At 38.8% G+C, this 17,549-nt stretch overlaps 1 long non-coding RNA gene across 1 annotated transcript in view; it reads right to left on the bottom strand.

Annotated features, from left to right (window-relative positions):
• Positions 1-2,483: 2,483 nt before the first annotated feature.
• Positions 2,484-17,549, bottom strand: part of LOC309869384 — an 88,353-nt gene continuing 73,287 nt past the window's right edge. The window contains exon 3 of the long non-coding RNA XR_014314147.1: positions 2,484-2,622. This is a non-coding gene — a long non-coding RNA (uncharacterized lncRNA). The remainder of the gene's footprint in view (positions 2,623-17,549) is intronic.

The following is a 17,549-nucleotide window of genomic DNA, read 5'->3' as shown; positions in this document are numbered from 1 at the left end:
ATTAGATGTAAAGGAGGTTGATAATCTGAAAGGCATTAAGCATTAACTCTCACCAGTCCATCTGTCCATTTTGTGCTAGGAAAGTCACCAAGCATTCTGGACTTCAATTGACTCATTTATAAATGGGCGAGAGGTGGCCATGTTTTATCACTTATATGGCTTGAGAAACATCTTTCAAGATACTACTTTGAAGTTCTACCATTACCACCTGTCTATTTTCTTCCCCCCACCTTCGGTTCCCAACAGAGAGGGACACACACACACACACACACAAACACACCCCACATTCGAATATTATGTGATGATGGAAATGAACAACCTTATGAACCAACAGGTGAGTTACTACAACTTTTACACTGAATCCCAATGGGAATTACAAATTCCTCGATTTCCCTTTGATTCTCTGTTTTGCCACCACACACAGAATAAGCTAAGATCTCCTGGTGAGGATTTGCTAATATCTAGCAACACAGGATGGAAGGAACACTGAAAAAGAATTTTCTAATATTAGTTTCGTTAAAGAGCTCAGTTGATTAGTGGTAATGATGAGACTGAACTCTTGCAGATAAGATACAGCCTTCCGATCCATATTTATCCATTCTTTTAAACATTCAACAAACATAGATTGGCATACCCAAATCCCATTTTGCATTATATGGTGATGTCTTAGCATAAGACTTGTGGAGAGAAGCCTGCCGCAGTGAGTGGAGATGTGAATTGCTCAGAACAATTTCCTTTTGAGATTGCCGGTTCTACTTTGAGACTAGACTTATTAACACAAACATCCAAGCTGTACCTTGGAGGCCCCTTGAGGTTTACCTGTCTGCAGCTATTCATTAGTTACTTAGTCATGAACTGTAACATGTCAGGCGTATAGAAGAAATGGAGGTGCATTCCTATTTACAAAGCAAACTCTGTTTAATTCAAAGGTAGGAGAACATTTCCTTTAAAATGGTCAAAGGAACAGATGGGTTATCGATGTTAAAAACTAATTTGTGTGTGTGTGTGTGTGTGTGTGTGTGTGTGTGTGTGAGAGTGTGTCTAATTAGTTTTCCCATCGTTTCTTATCTTTTTTTCTGAGAAACCCTCTCTAACCCCTACTCCATTATCTACACAACACTGTCCCTGAAATAGAAACACAGACAGACCCACAAGCCCTGACCATTTTTTCACCCCTCTCAAAACCTGATCATTCTCTTGCCTGAACTAAGTAACCATTTATGTTAGATGTTTTATTACCTAGCTCTATAACTTGGGAATATCTTTCAACTTCTTTTTCTCTTGGCTTTTTTGTTTGTTGACAGAAGATTAGATGACCTGTAAGGACATCCACACTTTCTGCCTGTGTAAAATGATGAATTTTAAATTCATTAAACTCATCTTAATGCGCCAAAAATAATGTGGGAATGAGAGTGCCCATTGACGTACTGTGTCCAACATAATATGCCCCTTGGCCTGTCATCATTGTAGCTGATGGGTAACGAGCAGATATTCAAGTTCTTTTACACATTCCTTTGGTCTTCAAGCCTGGCTATCTAGAAATGTGGTCAGCATGGACTGCCTTAATTGCAGACTGTCTTAAATTTAGAGAATCTGACTGAGTCACGCTCTGTGTAGTGGAGTGAGGATTGTTCTTCCAATCATTTTAACCTCTGAGTTAGGATGTCTAAGCATTATCATTAAAATTGTCATAGAACAACAGCAAAAAACCCTGCATCTTTTAACAATACTGTAGTGGGTGATGATGATTTTGAAACTTGTCCAAAGTCATACAGCTGATAAGTCTAAGACCCAGCACTGGTCCCTAGGCCTCTGATGTTGACACTTTCTGAAGTCCTCTATGACCTCATCACAGAAGTCATTACTCTTCTCTGTGTTTATAAAAGTACATAATTTTTACTGCTTGCACAACAGTTATGACATTACACTGATTTTTGCATGAGGATGCCTGGTACACGGTACTCACTCAAAAAATAGTTTGTCAATTGAATATCTGAATGCCTATATATGTGTCTGCCTATCCTAACAGGCTGTGAGCTCCTTAAAGAACGGACTGGATCTTACATATTGTTATTTCTAGGTCTTCAACCAGTGCCAGCTATTTGGATGGTCCTCAACTAATATTTGTTGCATTGATCTACATTCTTAGCAAGTGAGTTCTGACTTGTTTGGATCTCATTGCCCCTTATTACAATCTTCCTTTTATTTCAAGGTCCACTCTCGGTTTCCCTTCTTCTTCCACAACTCCTCTCTTTATCTTCCTTTGCTTTTTTCCTACCATTCCATTTTAATGACATATATATATATATATTTTTTAATATATATATATATATTTATATATATATCCCCCCCCCCCATAGCTCATCTGTTTGCTTGTTATCCTGAGAGGCTGGTGAAATGCCCATAGACAAATCTCACTGTAGCAAGTTATGAAGTTACTACGAAATGAGGTAAGGCAAGTTTTATGCCAGACTCACCCATTTTGTGAATGTATAGTGTTGTTTAGTAGGAGACAAGGGGCATCACGTTACAACCTCTGGCTGAAGTGAGGAAGATAATGGTTGACTCCTTAAACCCTTCAATATTTAATTCCTGGCTGGGAAGGCAACATTCACAGGAAACCTGCAAAACACCAGATGCTGCTTATTAGTGATTCAACATTAATGCCCATGACTAAGGTACAAGCATTCCAAAGTCCAGGTGGCCTTCAGACCCATTTTGTATCAAGGGGCCCCATGGACAGTTGTGGCTGTTTTTTGCCTAGTGAGATTGTACCTGATTATGCCTAAAAGCCCAATTATTGTTTTATTGGGACTAAAGGAGCCCAAATTTGTTAATGAACAGTTCTGCCCCAGTTCTGCAACTGAATATAGTGCCATGGCATGGCTTTCAAACTTGAAGTGAATCTAGAAAATTGCATAAGGCCTAAGCTTCTCTTGGCTTGTGTGGTTTCTTCTTCAGTGCTTAAAACCAGAATTGGTATTTTTCATTTCTCTCTCCCCTGGGCTCAGTCAGTTCCCCTGAAGGCATTAATTTATTGGTTTTCAAATTGTTTTTTTGTTTGTTTTTGTTTTCAAATTGTAAATACACATGGATTTTTGCCTCACTTATCTTCAGCTTATCTGCTATCTTTTCTTATTCTCTTCTTTGGACTGTTCCATCGAGTATGAAAAATGTTCATCTTAGCAGACCCTTTCTTATTACTAGGTCCCAGCTTCTATTTCTCTCTCCTTAAATACTGAACTTCATTTCGTAACTGCATCAATTTAGCAGCTCTGTGACACTCTATGTTAGATGGATCTTCTTGAAAGAAAAAAGCATATAGGCTACATACTAATTCTAAAAATAATAAGCATTATAATTTTACATAATTTTTACTGCAATGGCTTCTGTATTATCTAAGATCACTAACTGCAATTGACTTTCAGTTCTTCCTGTCTTCTTTAATTCATCACATGAGATAGTGCTGGAGTGATTAACTCATTCACTTTCTGGATTCCAACAGTGAATTTGTTATAATATTGGAAGGTTTTGGATTTTGATGGTTCATAAATATATATCAAGAATCTAACAATTGACAAGATGAGGTCTATGGCCTAATGACCTAGTTAGGCCATAAATTCTCTTACCTATTTTCAAATCTTTTAGAAGCATTCATCTTAATAGAAATTTTTTTGTATAGAGCTGAAAATGTTTGACTTGGAAGTGGCCTCAGAAATAACCTAGTCTTAGTTCTTGGCTTTACAGATAAGTGCCTGAGTGGAAGAATTTAAAAAAAAAAAAAAATATATATATATATATATATATATATATATGTATGTGTGTATATATATTTGTGTATGTATATATATATGTGTGTGTGTGTGTGTTTTAAAGTCATCTCGTAGCTTAGTAGCAGAACCACAGTGAGTCTCAATTCTGGATATACATTAGAGTCATAAGGAAAGCTGAAAAAAGCTCACGTTTGAGCCCTAACTCAGAGAGTTAACTTAATTAATTAATTAATTAATTCTTTCATTCATTCATTTTAGTGTGAGAAAGAGCATGCACATGAGCAGTGGGTGGGGGAGAGGCAGAGGGAGTGAGAGAGAAGCTCAGTCCCGTGACCCTGAAATCATGACCTGAACCGATCTCAAGAGATGGGCTCTTAACTGACCGAGACACCCATGTGCCCTTACCTTGGAGAATTTGATTTAATTGGCCTGTACACTGAGATTTAAAAAAAATCTTTGTACATAATCTAATTCTAATGGGCAATAGTGTAACTTGTTCAGAGCTCAGGATTGGAAGTCAGGAAAAGCTAACTTATCATATGTAAGTCTCCTTTTATTTATCTTGAAGATGGAATAATATGATATCTACCATACAGCTTTCTAATACTAGTTGAATGATATAATGAACCCAGAAGGCTAATCAAAGGGGCTGGCACATTGGAAGTACTGTAATTTATAGTTATGATGCCCAGTGCTCAGCTCACCTGACTCCTAGCCTAGTGAGTTGTGTTACTTCCACAATTCTTTCTGGTCCTTTCCTTTCTGACCCGATGGTGATTTGCTTCCTTCCTTCCATTCCTTGGCTTCATTTCTGATGCTTTTAGAGCTGTGGGGCCAAAAATGTGACTGGATTTTCCATTTATGCACAGAGCAAGACCAATTTAGTTTTCTTAATATTCTGGTCAGAATCTTGTGCTCAGAGGCAACTTCTCTAGCTTCCAACACCCTGAAACACGCTTGCATGTGTACGCGTAACTAATTTCCTCTCTTGTGGTAATATGTTAGAAGTCCTCTTGCATTTCCCTCAGCTCACATGCTTGGACTAGAGTAGGTGCTTATGCTGCATGTTCTTGTCACTCTGGAATACCCTCTATTACCGTCCTTAATCTTGTTGCTGAGTTGATTATCTGTCCTTTTCACAATAGTGTATATTCTCCCAGGACAGGGCCAATGTCGATTCTGCTCACCATTGGAGCCTTCTTTTCTTTTCTTTTTTTTTTTCTTTTTGTTTCTTTTCTTTCTTTATTTATTTCTTTTTTAAGAGTCATTTATTTATTTGAGGGAGAAAGCGGGGGGGAGAGAGAGGGAGCAAGAGAGAATCCCAAGTAGACTCCCTGTTGAATGTGAAGCCTGATGCAGGACTTGATCCTATGACCCCAAGATCATGACCTGAGACAAAACCAAGAGTTGGATGCTCAACCAACTGAGCTACCCAGGTGTCCCTCACCACTAGATTCTGGAGGATTAATACAGTGCCTATCACATTTGAAACATACTAAATATTTGAAAAATGTGTAACAAAGTAAAATGCTAAGAATTGTGCTTGCTTTTTTTTTTTTTTTTTGGAGCAATCTTAACTGGAAAAAAAAAATGAGTGGAAGATTTTGCTGGCTGCCTTTGGGCCCACATGTGAAGGAGTCCCCATTGCTGTGAACATGGTTGATTAATATTCTCCACAGATCCTAGGTAACTTGTGCACAGGAGACATACAGAGTAACACAGACCACACTTTTGTTTTTACTATTACAAAACAGCTGGCTCTAGTCCTTGTTATTAAGGTGTGTCCAGTCTTTAACTTTCTCTGTGCATTTTTTTTTAATATTTTATTTATTTATTTGACAGACAGAGATCACAAGTAGGCAGAGAGGCAGACAGAGAGGGAGAGAGGAGGAAGCAGGCTCCCCGCCAAACAGAGAGCCCGATGTGGGGCTTGATCCCAGGACCCTGGGATCATGACCTGAAGTGAAGGCAGAGGCTTTAACCCACTGAGTCACCCAGGTGCCTCTCTCTGTGCATTTCTAAGAGAATCTCTACCTGAAGCAACAGGTAGAAAGTAATGCTATGCTGAAGGTAATATCTATCACTCTTTGTCCTATCGCTAGAGAGACCTTGATTAGTTAGAGTTGTTATTCTTAACTTACTAAAGCAAATGAAGTCTAAATGCTGGGGAGTTAAGTCATATAACTTTTAAAAGGCTTTAGAAATTAATCTTTTGTTTCTGGAGAAAAAGACCCATTTGCCATTTACCAATCTCAAGTTTTAATGCTTACCTGGCAAATGAATAGATGAGATTTTGTTTTACTTTATTAAAACTTTGAGAAGGAAATTGCAATTTGATGAATTTTAAAATAAAATAGGCCCCAGAGAAAAACTGCGAAGGGAAAAATATTTCAATTAATGACAAGGGAAATGATTAGACTAATAGTCCCACTGGGGTTAAAAGAAAAGTTGTTCTATATTAATAAGATATTGTTATATTAAAATGTTTTGGAGCACTGAGCTGTTCGTGGCATAGTCTTATTAAGGTGGAGTTGGAAATCTCTGTGTATTTACCTTTTTAGTTTTCAAAAACAAATATATTCTTTAGACTACTACTGGTGAACTAAAAATAAACTATTTTCTAACACTTGCTGGCTAATGAATTTACTTTTGCCCTAGTGAAGAACTGGAGGGAAGCATGTACTTAATTTTGTCTGCAAAACCTTTTTCCTATGAAAATATTCATAGAACAGAAGCTAGAGGACAGCTGGGGATTTGAGTTCTCTTCTTACTCTGCCAGGATTTCATTAGGTTTAGACTTAACTTTCATTTCCCTTGACTGCTTTTAAGATGTATATAATTACTTTGAAGATATTTAATGAAAATAAAGCTTTTTAAGGGATGTATTTAAAAGTGGAAGACCACGGTATTCAATTTCGTGAACCCAGGAGCATTTGACGGTATGCATTAGTTGGGACAGGCTAGGTTACACCGCAGTAACAAACAACCCTCAAATATCCCTCACTTAAAGGTTATTGCGATCCACTGAGAGTTCACTGTGGCCACGGCTCCCACATTGTTGTCCTTTCTTAGTGATTCAGCCTCTCCTCTGGAACACTGCCATTTACTGTGGAGCAGCCAAAGGGCATGTGTTTATGTACACAATGTCTCTTAAGGCTTCTGTTTGGAAACGACATTCATCACATCTACTCACTGGCCAAAGAAAGTCACATAGCCATCCTTGAGTTCACCAGGATGAGGCAGTGCTCTCCTGATAGTAACTGATGGAAGTGTGGAAATGAACATTTGTGAATAGCCCTGAGACCTCAGTTACGCACAAGAGTGTCATACACTACTGGTTGCAAATCCAGTACCATAAATAATTATTAAAATATATTTATTAGCCTTTCCTCTGTGCTAGCAAGAAGGCCTGGATTTATAAAAAAGTATATATAATGCTTGCCTATTCAACCAGCAGGTGGCACCTTGCCAAATGCTGTGATTACCCCCATCTATGGGGCAATCATAGAAGTGTGAACAGAGTAGGGCTATCAACCAGAAAACCTGGGCAAGATGAGCCAGCAGAACTGGTGGATGGTGTCTTAAACCAGCCTTAGCAGTGAGGCAGAGATGACAGAAAAGACAAATTTCAATTGGTAGAAGAGAATAGGCCATTTCATAAAGATTCAAATTGGATGCAATTTCTAATTGTGAAAATCCACAAAAACTCTGACAGTCAGGAAAATTCAGGTTTATTGAAATATGTGCTAGATTGGAGTTTACTATTTGTCTTAAAAGTAGACATTTCCCCTCCTCATCCATCCTTCCCCATGCCACTGTACATTGTGTCCGCTTCTCCAGCAGCATGCAACCAGTAATCCTGCCTCTATTTTTAGGGTTTTAAATCCTGGCTTCAAAGGTACTCAGGCAGTAGACTGAGAAGCCTGTGGGGGTGTGGAGGATTAGCCTTAGGCAGCTGTATGACAAAGCCGTCTATTCACTCCAGATAAGAGTGAAGGAGGTTGAGATGTAAAATTCATTTCACATACGTTTCTTCTCTAGATACCCCCCCTCCTTGAATATAAAGGGGAGGAAATTCCCTCCTCCACATCCCCACCCACAACCCTGCATTCTACCAGTCCCTTTGATTTCTGCCCTTGGGAAGTAGAGAGAGCTACTACTGCATACTGTGATTCCTAAGTGAGGTTGAATTTTGTCCACCCGCAGGGATCCGAGAGCTGGGACCTTGCTCACGCTGTACTGTAACCTAGCCGCACCCAGTGATGCGTCGGCTCTACAGCACTACATCCACACCTAGTAGGCAGGAGAACAACTTCCGCATCTTTTAAAACCTTGGGAAACGTCTTCAGCGGCTCAGCACACCACAGCGGAATGACTCAGATGAGACACTTCCACTCTCTCAGCAGTTTTCAAACGCCTCACTTTAGTTCTCTGGCTTTCTCCTCTTGGTGTCAAAATGCAAGGCACTGCTTTGATTGCAAGGCGGGCCCTATCTTGGGTACAGGATTTGCTGTATATCTGATCTGAATTTACACCAATCCTCTAGCGGGAGTTCTTCTCTTCCTGGGCACTGATTTGGTAAGGAGGACAAGTGGGCTTAATTATGTCCTATCTATGGGGACTCTGAGTTTTGTACCTATATTGAGTCATATTGAATCATTCTGTACTTAATTTCTTGAAAGGAGCAAATTAACCAGTATATTAACCTTTTTTGACACTAAAACTTCATCAGGGGAATAGAACAGAACCCATTTATGTGACCTCAGGTAGTGATGGCAGAAAGATTAATTCATTAGTAAACAGAGAGTCTAAAATGGAGATAATCATGAAAACAAGTGGCCAACTGTTCAATATAGGTAACTTGGCTTATTTATAATTAAAAGAAATTTTAAGCTTAAATGCCCTAAACCCCTACATACTCAATTATCTCACTTTTCACAGTGTTACAAATATGTTTAGTTATCTCTGCCTCTTACTAGATTATAAGCTCAGGAGGGTATACATTTTATTAATATTTTTATCCTAATTATTATCACTATGTTATCCTTAATAGACATTTGATGAGGAAATACTCCTAAAAAATACTCTTCTGGAGCAAGATACACTGTCTTTGGTCTTGGGAGTTTCTGGCTTATATCCCTGACAATTCATCAGGAATACTCTTCCATCAGTTAGATTACCAAAGTTTACACATCAAGATCATTAATTTCCATTTCCATATATACATATATATATATCCCCTTATATGTGTGTGTGTATATATATATTTCAGAAGAAAATCTTAGTCTACATTAAAGGTAAAATCTGAGATTAAAAAATATGATCATGGGGCTCTGGGTGGCTCAGTAGGCCATGATCCTGGGGTCCTGGGATCCAGCCCTGCATCGGGCTCTCTGCTCCATGGAGAACCTGCTTCCTCCTTTTTCTCTCTGCCTACTTGTGATCTCTGTCTGTCAAATAAATAAATAAAATCTTTAAAAAAGAATATGATCATAATACAAGCCTACACAAAATTTCAGTATTATTACAAATATTTCTTATACTCCAGCAAATGGTCTTTTATTTGAAATGAGTGTGACATATGACAGCTAACATGTATGGACTATTTCCTATTAGTCAGGCACTATTCCACATTTAGCCTATTTAATCCTCAAAACATTCCCATCATGTATACATTGTAATATCCTTACTTTACCAGTGAGGAACCAGAAGTAAGAAATGGTTGGTTAATTTGCCCATAGTTCCACAGCTGGTGACTGACAGGTCAGGAAAAATCTCATAGTGTGAATGTTGATATATTAACAGTATAACTGCCTCCTCATTATTACGTTATACTAGAACAATCAAAGAAACCTAGGCAAATCTTTGATGCTCATTAAATATTGGTCAACTTTGATCTCCTTTATTAGCATTTGAATTTTGATTTTTGAGGGTTGGGATACTGAAATATGAGGTTTGGTCCTAAGACAAGAACATAGATGAAAACACATGCTACCTTTTCAAATTTCTGAAGCAAAGCTCTTTGTGATGGGTGGCACTGGGTAGGTTTTTGTGGGTATAGAGGTCTTTGAACATCATTTCACTGTGAATACATCAATGTGGCAAGGAAAAGCCCTGATGTATAAACAGGAATGTTGGAAATTGATAATCCACAGTTCAAAACAACCACTTGGTTTTTATGTTGACTTAACTAGTAACTCCAGTACAAGGTTTCCCAGGTTTTTGAGCATAGGACATTTTTTTTTCCCCACGATCAAAATATTTTAGGATACATACGATAATAACTGAGTTTTAAATTATCTATGGATTAAAAAATACAGAATCACATTATTTCTGTAATTTCTAAGAAAAGTTAACTAATGGAGATCAAAATGAGTTTGATCAAAAATGATTTTTGTTTTTTGAGCCCCGGAGAGAAAATTTGAAGAACTGGGGTGTTGCGGTCAAGATAAGGTGATGTCAACGCAGGGGTAGGCTTGGCTGCTTCTGATTTTCATAGTGGCTCATGGAGAATATGGTTGAGGTGCAGAAAATCACTGGAAAAGAGCAGAGTTGGTTTTGTACCGCCTGGAGCTTACACCACTAGGGGAAGATCCTCTTTAAAAAAGAATACAAATAACAAATAAAAATGACAAAGTAGCTCTCAGGGCCTTGGGCAGGGCATATGCAAATAAAGGGGGGACCCTGAAGTTTCAACCTTATTAGTTTCAAGGTAAATTCAATCCTGGAGATTAAGAGCTTGGAAATGAGTCACCACTGAGGGTGCCAAGGTTTCAGTCATTATGCCATCTTTGAAGCAGAAAGGCAGCCTGGGCACCATGTGCCAAAGCTTTCAGTAACTCGGGGGCGGGGGGGGGGCGATGAATGAGAGTTCTCTGCATAGAAAGATCATGGAAGAGCCAGAGGACGGTAATAGGGAATGTCTGTTGTGTGCTCAGTATGTGACAGACACTATTCTAAGCACTTAATTTATTTAGTCTTTGTAAGAGACAACAAGAAGATACTTTTATTTTACAGATCAGAAACAACTATAGGGAGGAGACTTAGTAATTGACTTGTCCGTGACTACACAGCTAGGAAGAGGCTGAGTAGGCCTTTGAACCCAAGACTTCTTGGGGCCCGAGTCTGCATCTTTAACAACTGTGTATACCAACCACACCATAAACTGAGTGGACAAGCCTTGAAGAAAGAATACTGACCATGAAGGTAAGGCACTAAACTTCTGTAGTTTGCAGTGGGGAGCAAAAGGAAAATTACCTTAAAATATCTTGGAGTGAAAGAAGGAACAATCTCCTTAGTTCATTCTCTGGGTTTTATAACACCTCACAGCAGATTGATCTGTTTTGGGATTGCTGACAAAAAAAAAAAAAAAAAAAAAAAAAAAAAAAAAAATTGTTTGGTTTTAATTTGCCTTGGTTTAGTGAGAAAAAAGCTGGAGAGACACCTTGGATATCCTCAAATGAGTTAATAATTTTTGAGGCACTAGAATATCTTCCCATTTTCCTGAAACAGAAGTACAGGGAGATACAGAATTTCCCTGGGATGTAAATATTGTGCCTACAACTAGAAAGACAGGCAGGTAGGTCTACTGTTGGTAATGTAAATAATGATATTTTGACTTCTACATTTTCAGGGAATCTTGAGATAGGGAGATTATCCTGCATCATCTATGTTGGCCCTAAATACTACTACATGTATTCTTCTAAGAGGTAAGCAGACAGAGATTTTTTTCTCTCCCTCTCTCTCATACACACACACACACACACACACACACACACACACACACAGAAGGGGAACAGGTGATGTGATTACAGGAGCAGATGTTGGATCTGCTGCCATAAGTGAAAGTGTGGGCAGCCACCAGCTGGAACAAGCAAGGAATGGATTCTTCCTTAGAACTATGGAGGGAGCTTGGTTTTAGATTTCTGGCCTCCAGAACTGAGAGAAAAAGGTTCAGTTGTTTTAAGCCTCCACATTTATAGTAATTTGTTATAGCAGCCATAGGAAATAAAATATAGCATCTCTATCAGAGGGGCAGCCTTAGGAGAGAGAGGAGTCATTTTCCTAGGGCATCTCTGGAGGTCTCTTTAGGGACTTGGGTCTGTAGGGGCTTGTCGTATCTGTCAGGGTAATAGGATTACCTGCCTGTAGCCTCATCTATCCATTGTATAGAGCTCCTTGTTCTAGCTGAACTGTGTGGCAAAGAAAGGTGGACAGAAGTAAATCAATCAGACTCCCTGCTTTGACTACTTGAATACGGAAACCGGACCATCCCACCTCCACTGTAATTGTACGATCTTGGGAATATCACCTAATCTTTCTATGCTTCCTCAGACCAGTCTGGCTTCAGAGTCTGTATTCTTTCCTGTTATATTATGCTAGTTCTCCAGTGAGATTTCTGCCAATATGACAGGTGAAAGCTTAGGTTGGTTAATTAGGAAGTAAAGATACATGGCTTATTTGCACTCCAAGTTTATGGAGACATCCATAAGTGTCCCATTTGTAATTCTAATTTTGACTTAAGTGGCAAAAACAATTCCTTCAAAAAGATTATTTATGTGTGGGGGGTTGAATGACATTATGAGTTTTTTGCTTGGTTCTCTGCCCTGCTTTTCATTTTCCATTAAAAATGAATTTTCAGAGATACTCTGCTTTCCTTCTTCAATTTCTCTGTAGGTCACTCAAAGAAGTGTATTGAAAAAGCTCCCTTCGCTAGCAATTAACATCAATTTTGACTCGAAATAGTACTTTAATCCGAGACTGAGGCATTGGGATTAAGTTTTAACTTGCCCTACCTGCCACTCAATTGAATACTTTTCCTGAAGGTCACTTAGCCTTCTTTAATTATTTCTGTTTCCATTAGTGTTACAGAATAGAAATTTACTGATCTGTCTGGTGGGCATTTTAGTTTATGTAAATTGAGATTTGGGAATTCATTTGGATGAAATAAGATGCTGGCTAAAACTCAAGACAAACATTTTGCTGATGCTCAAACCTTAGGACCAAAAAAAGTTTACACTCCTTGGTTTCCCTAGGGAGTGGGGACTGAGAAAACCACAGAAAATAGCTATTCTTGGAAACCCTGCTGCCAGGCAAATGCCACAGAGCCAGGGCTCAGAGAAGCTTGCTTCTCCTCCCATAGCCAAAGGGTGAGCTAGCTCTGACTGGAACAGCTTGGTCAGGTTTTAGAATCCTTGGGACTGATTGAGAGGATGAGGAGGAGGAAGCCAGGGAAAAACGAAGATGACTGGAATGGCTCTTGGAATTCAGTCCCAGAACAGCTGCCTAGTTTAGGTCTCTCTCAAATACTGTTGACTTCCTGGAAGCCCTCTCTGCGTTTGATGTTTGGGTACTCTTCTTGTGTACGCTTTTCTACCAGGAAATATGTAGACCACGTGAAGAGAATTAGATCTGTCCTAGAGTTTCTACTTGAGATGGACTCTGGTGGTTTGGGACTAAAAATAATTTTTAACTCAGTTTATTTAGGATCTGGGAGAGAAAATGGAGTGTTATATTTACCTGATAATACTGAAAATATTAAAGAAGTACAGTATAATTCTCATTAAGTACCATGTCATCTTTCCTCAGAGTCCAGGGTGACTTGGTGGCCACTTTTATTGCCTTTGTCCTATCTCAGATTGATGTTACAGAGCAGGTTTATGTTCTAATTAGGACAAACTGCAGTTGCCTACGATGCTATATTTGCTATTCAATGAGTCATACTAAAAGCCCCATGTTCTTAAATGGCATTAAGAATGGGGGTCAAGGTAAAAATCATGATCGTAAAATGTGCTGTTTCTGAACACCTAGAGGGAGACAAAAAGATCAAGTATATAAGTTCAAGGTTCCTTTGGAGTGGAACTTCTGTAGGGCAGCAGATTGCTTGAGCATTGATATTGATTTTCCCAGGGAGAGGAGTAAATTGCAGACAGTGGACTATCTACTACTGAAACATTCCTCCAACATATCAGGTGTCACCTTTAGTTCCTAATGCTTAGCAAATACACACACACACAAACACATGCGCGCACGCGTGCGCGCGCGCGCACAGCAAATACACATTATCCTTAGCCATTTCTCTTTGAATTAGCATGTCTCAACTCCAGTATCTGATGTTTTAGGAACGTTTCAATGATGTCCTTCCTTGGTATATATTTAAAGTTTTCCTTTAATGTCCTTTACTGGTTTAGAGCTCCCTTTGATTCCTTTTCAAAATGGACAAATTTTACAAAGGCTTTTGCGTGGAGCTGCAGTGGATGGGAAAATGCTGAGTGTTGTTAGCTACTAAGTGAGGGACTGGACTGAGGAGGCTGCAGACGAGGAAGGGAGATCACTGAGGGAGCTACCCAGTGAGCCAGGGAAGGTAGGAGAACATGGGATAGGGGATCAAGAACAGGTCTGGAGGAAAAGGAAAGACAAAAATCTGAGTGGAACCTTATAAGAAAAGGAGCCACATTCAGGTACCTCAAAGTCAGTAACCCAAGTGGGAAGACGAGAAATAGTTGAATGGATTTATTTTAAATAGTAAGACATAATTAAATAGTAATAGTAGAATGGATAAGGGTAGGAAAATGAATGGGATCATATGTTCAATGTTTCAGTATGCTTCAGGGGGACATTTTAAAATACTTGATACTTGAGCTTTATAGGATGTTACACTAGAAGCCTTTATAGGATGTTACGTGAGCTTTATAGGATGTTACACTAGAAGCCTGTCGTACTGTAACCAATTAGAAGTTAAAAAGAAAAACAATCATAAGTGAATCATGATTGCTGTTGACAAGTTTCTTTTTGAATTAGAGATACTATGATCACTTTTATGAAATGAAAGAAGGCATCTGTGCTAACTGTCTAGAGGCTTAGAATGTCATGTTTGATGGTAAATCTTAAAAGAAAAAAAAAACAGCCATCACTAGCTACTTGCTCTATTCTAAGAAATTCCTGAAAAATCAGATGGCACAAATTGCTCAGAAGAGGTGAGAGAGTTTTTCATAATCCAAACAGGAGGAGGAAAGGAGGAAAGGGAAATGTGTGAGTAATTATTGAATAAAGATCATTGATAAATGAGGCTGTCCTTAAGGGGGAAGGGCAGTTGGGTAGGAACTTTTTTATAGGAAAATTTATAAGTGGTTGCCAATAGCTAACCTTCAGGATGTGAAATGCTTTGTGGGAACTCTATTCTGGCTGGCAGGCAGGGTTAGGGGGAATATTGCTCTCAGATTAATCTCAGAAGGATGGGTTCATCCATCCCCACTTACCTGAAGTCCTTCATTGCTCTAGGCCAGGGAAGAGTGATTTAGGGTTCCTGAATCTCCTTAACCCCTAAAACTGGGTCCTGATGGTTGAAGAGAGAGAGAGAGAGATGCGCAGGAATTCTAGTATCTTTAAGTCTGGTAGCTTAAACAAAGGGATATGTACATAAAGAGGAGCATAACAAGAGGAGTTGAAGATTGGAAGGACACACCCAGAGCGCGGAATACATTTGACCCTTTTGCTGCCCATTCCCCATGGCTGTCATTTTAATCACTACTTGACTAAATGGTAGAAAGCAATTACAGTAAGTACTCAATTTAATCACTTTGCATTCATACACAGACCCAAAGGGCTTCACTTACATATTTCATCACATAAAGTGTCTACAATTCTTCAATTCTCTGCCTTGCTGAAATAGACATTTCCCGCAAGGATTTGTGGATGATTTTCTGACTTAAACTCATTACTGGTTAAACTCATTGTTTCAGATTTCTGCTGTTTGCTTTAAAAGAAAGGGCAAGACTAGCTCAGGTTTTGCATACTAGGAAGTTCGCTTGATCCATTCGGAAAATCAAGGCTGCATCTTTATGGGGCTAGAAGTTAAGGGGAAATCACTGCCTCCAACTCCCACCCTTGGTGATCTCAGTCCAGTGAAGAAAACCAAAGGTTAGTTGATTTTTCTTTTTTTAGGTTAGTTGATTATTAAAAACAAACAAACAAAATGCTTAATCCAGGCTTCTATTGCCCTGGTGTTCAGTGGCTTCATTTTGTGACTGCTTCAGATTGCTCCCTTCCCCCATCCCACATCAAGCTGATTTGCAAATTTACACAATTGGCCTGAAAGAGAGAATAACTGATGACTCAGTATAAACCCATCACCACTCCTGGAAAATATGATTCATAAACTCATTCCTTATTCAAATTTAGCAGCATTTTATAGGCAGGAGATCAGCATACTATCTGAGAAAGACCCATGCCACATTTTGTTTAAAAATCTGTTTCATTGTTTCATAGCCACACTTCAGTAGATCAGTCTACAGTTCTTCCCCCTTCATATGACTCCTTTGCTTCCGCTTTATAGGGAATCAGAATGAATTATTCACAGATACCTGTGGGCATTAAGAAGTAATGGCCTAATTCTTGAATAAAACCAGTGCTACCTATTTAGTCATATCTGCGGGAAGAGCATATGCTTATTCCTTTCCCAGAAACACTTCTAACCTTCTCTCCTCCCCATTCTTTCACTCCAGTATTTTCATCCCTGGGTTTCAACTGAGATATGACTTGCTCTGGAAAGATTTCCTTCTCTCCTTCCCATACCCTACTACTGAATCAATTGATCCTATTTCGTTCTATAAAATTCTGTGCCCTTCCTCCCCAATAACATTTACCATACTACACTGTAATCACCTGATTACTTATCTGAATCTATAATTATAAATAATGAGGGCACAGTTCTTAATTAATCTTCATCCGCCAATCTAATGCTTAAAAATAATAGGTGGTCCAAGGAAATCTTGAACAAACAATAAACATCACTGAGAAATCAGTATATGCCAGATGTTGCTCTAAATGTTTTACATATACTAGCTCATTTAAGTGTTACAATAATTCCATGAGTTATATATCATTAATATTCCTACTTTGCAAATGGGGAAAACTTAGGTACAGTGAGGTTTCATAATATATCCAAAGTCTCCTAGATAGTAAATGGTAGAACAGGGTCGGGTCCCGAAAGGAGAAGTATAGGGTAGGCAAAAAGTAGCAGAAGTCACTATATATTCAGTGGAACACAGTATGGATTATTCAAATTATCTACTAATATTTGGAGATTTTGAAAGGCATGTTGGTATGAAAAGCTCATTTATAAATTCTGTTTCAGGGTGCCTAGGTGGCTCAGTGGGTTAAGCCTCTGCCTTTGATTCAGGTCATGATCTCAGGGTCCTTGGATCGAGTCCCGCATCTGGCTCCCTGCTAAGCGGAGAGCCTGCTTCCTCCTCTCTCTCTGCCTGTGTCTCTGCTTACTTGTGATTTCTCTCTCTGTGTGTCAAATAAATAAAAAAATCTTTAGAAAATTTTTTTAAATAAATAAATAAATAAATAAATTCTGTTTCACCAACTGGATGTTTGGACTGGTATTTGGAATTTTATGTATTATCATATGTACATAAAAAGTCCTTCAAATTTATTTTTTTCATGCAGGAAAAGCAGATAAACCAAACCATTTCCTCTCTAGTTCAAGCTCAAAATCAGCAGTTAAAAACCCTTATGTGTTAAGTTATGTTATTTTTGAGACTGATGTGACATGTCCTAGATTTCAGAAGTAGATGCCGCAAAAGACTGAGTGAATTTTTGAATAAAAAACCATTTATAGGACCTAAACATTAAGGGAGGGGGAGGGGCACAGCCATCTGATTAGAATCGGATCTGGATTACTGCCACCTAGTGATCTGAGACAACCATCTGCCCCCACATACTCCCAGAAACATACTCATCAGAATAAATGTTTGCTGTGACTTCCCC

This window comes from Mustela nivalis (genome assembly GCF_964662115.1).
Source record: "Mustela nivalis genome assembly, chromosome: 7".
Classification (NCBI taxonomy): domain Eukaryota; kingdom Metazoa; phylum Chordata; class Mammalia; order Carnivora; family Mustelidae; genus Mustela; species Mustela nivalis.
Note: the sequence above shows the minus strand (reverse complement) of the source record. Positions and strands in the feature narration are given on the sequence as shown.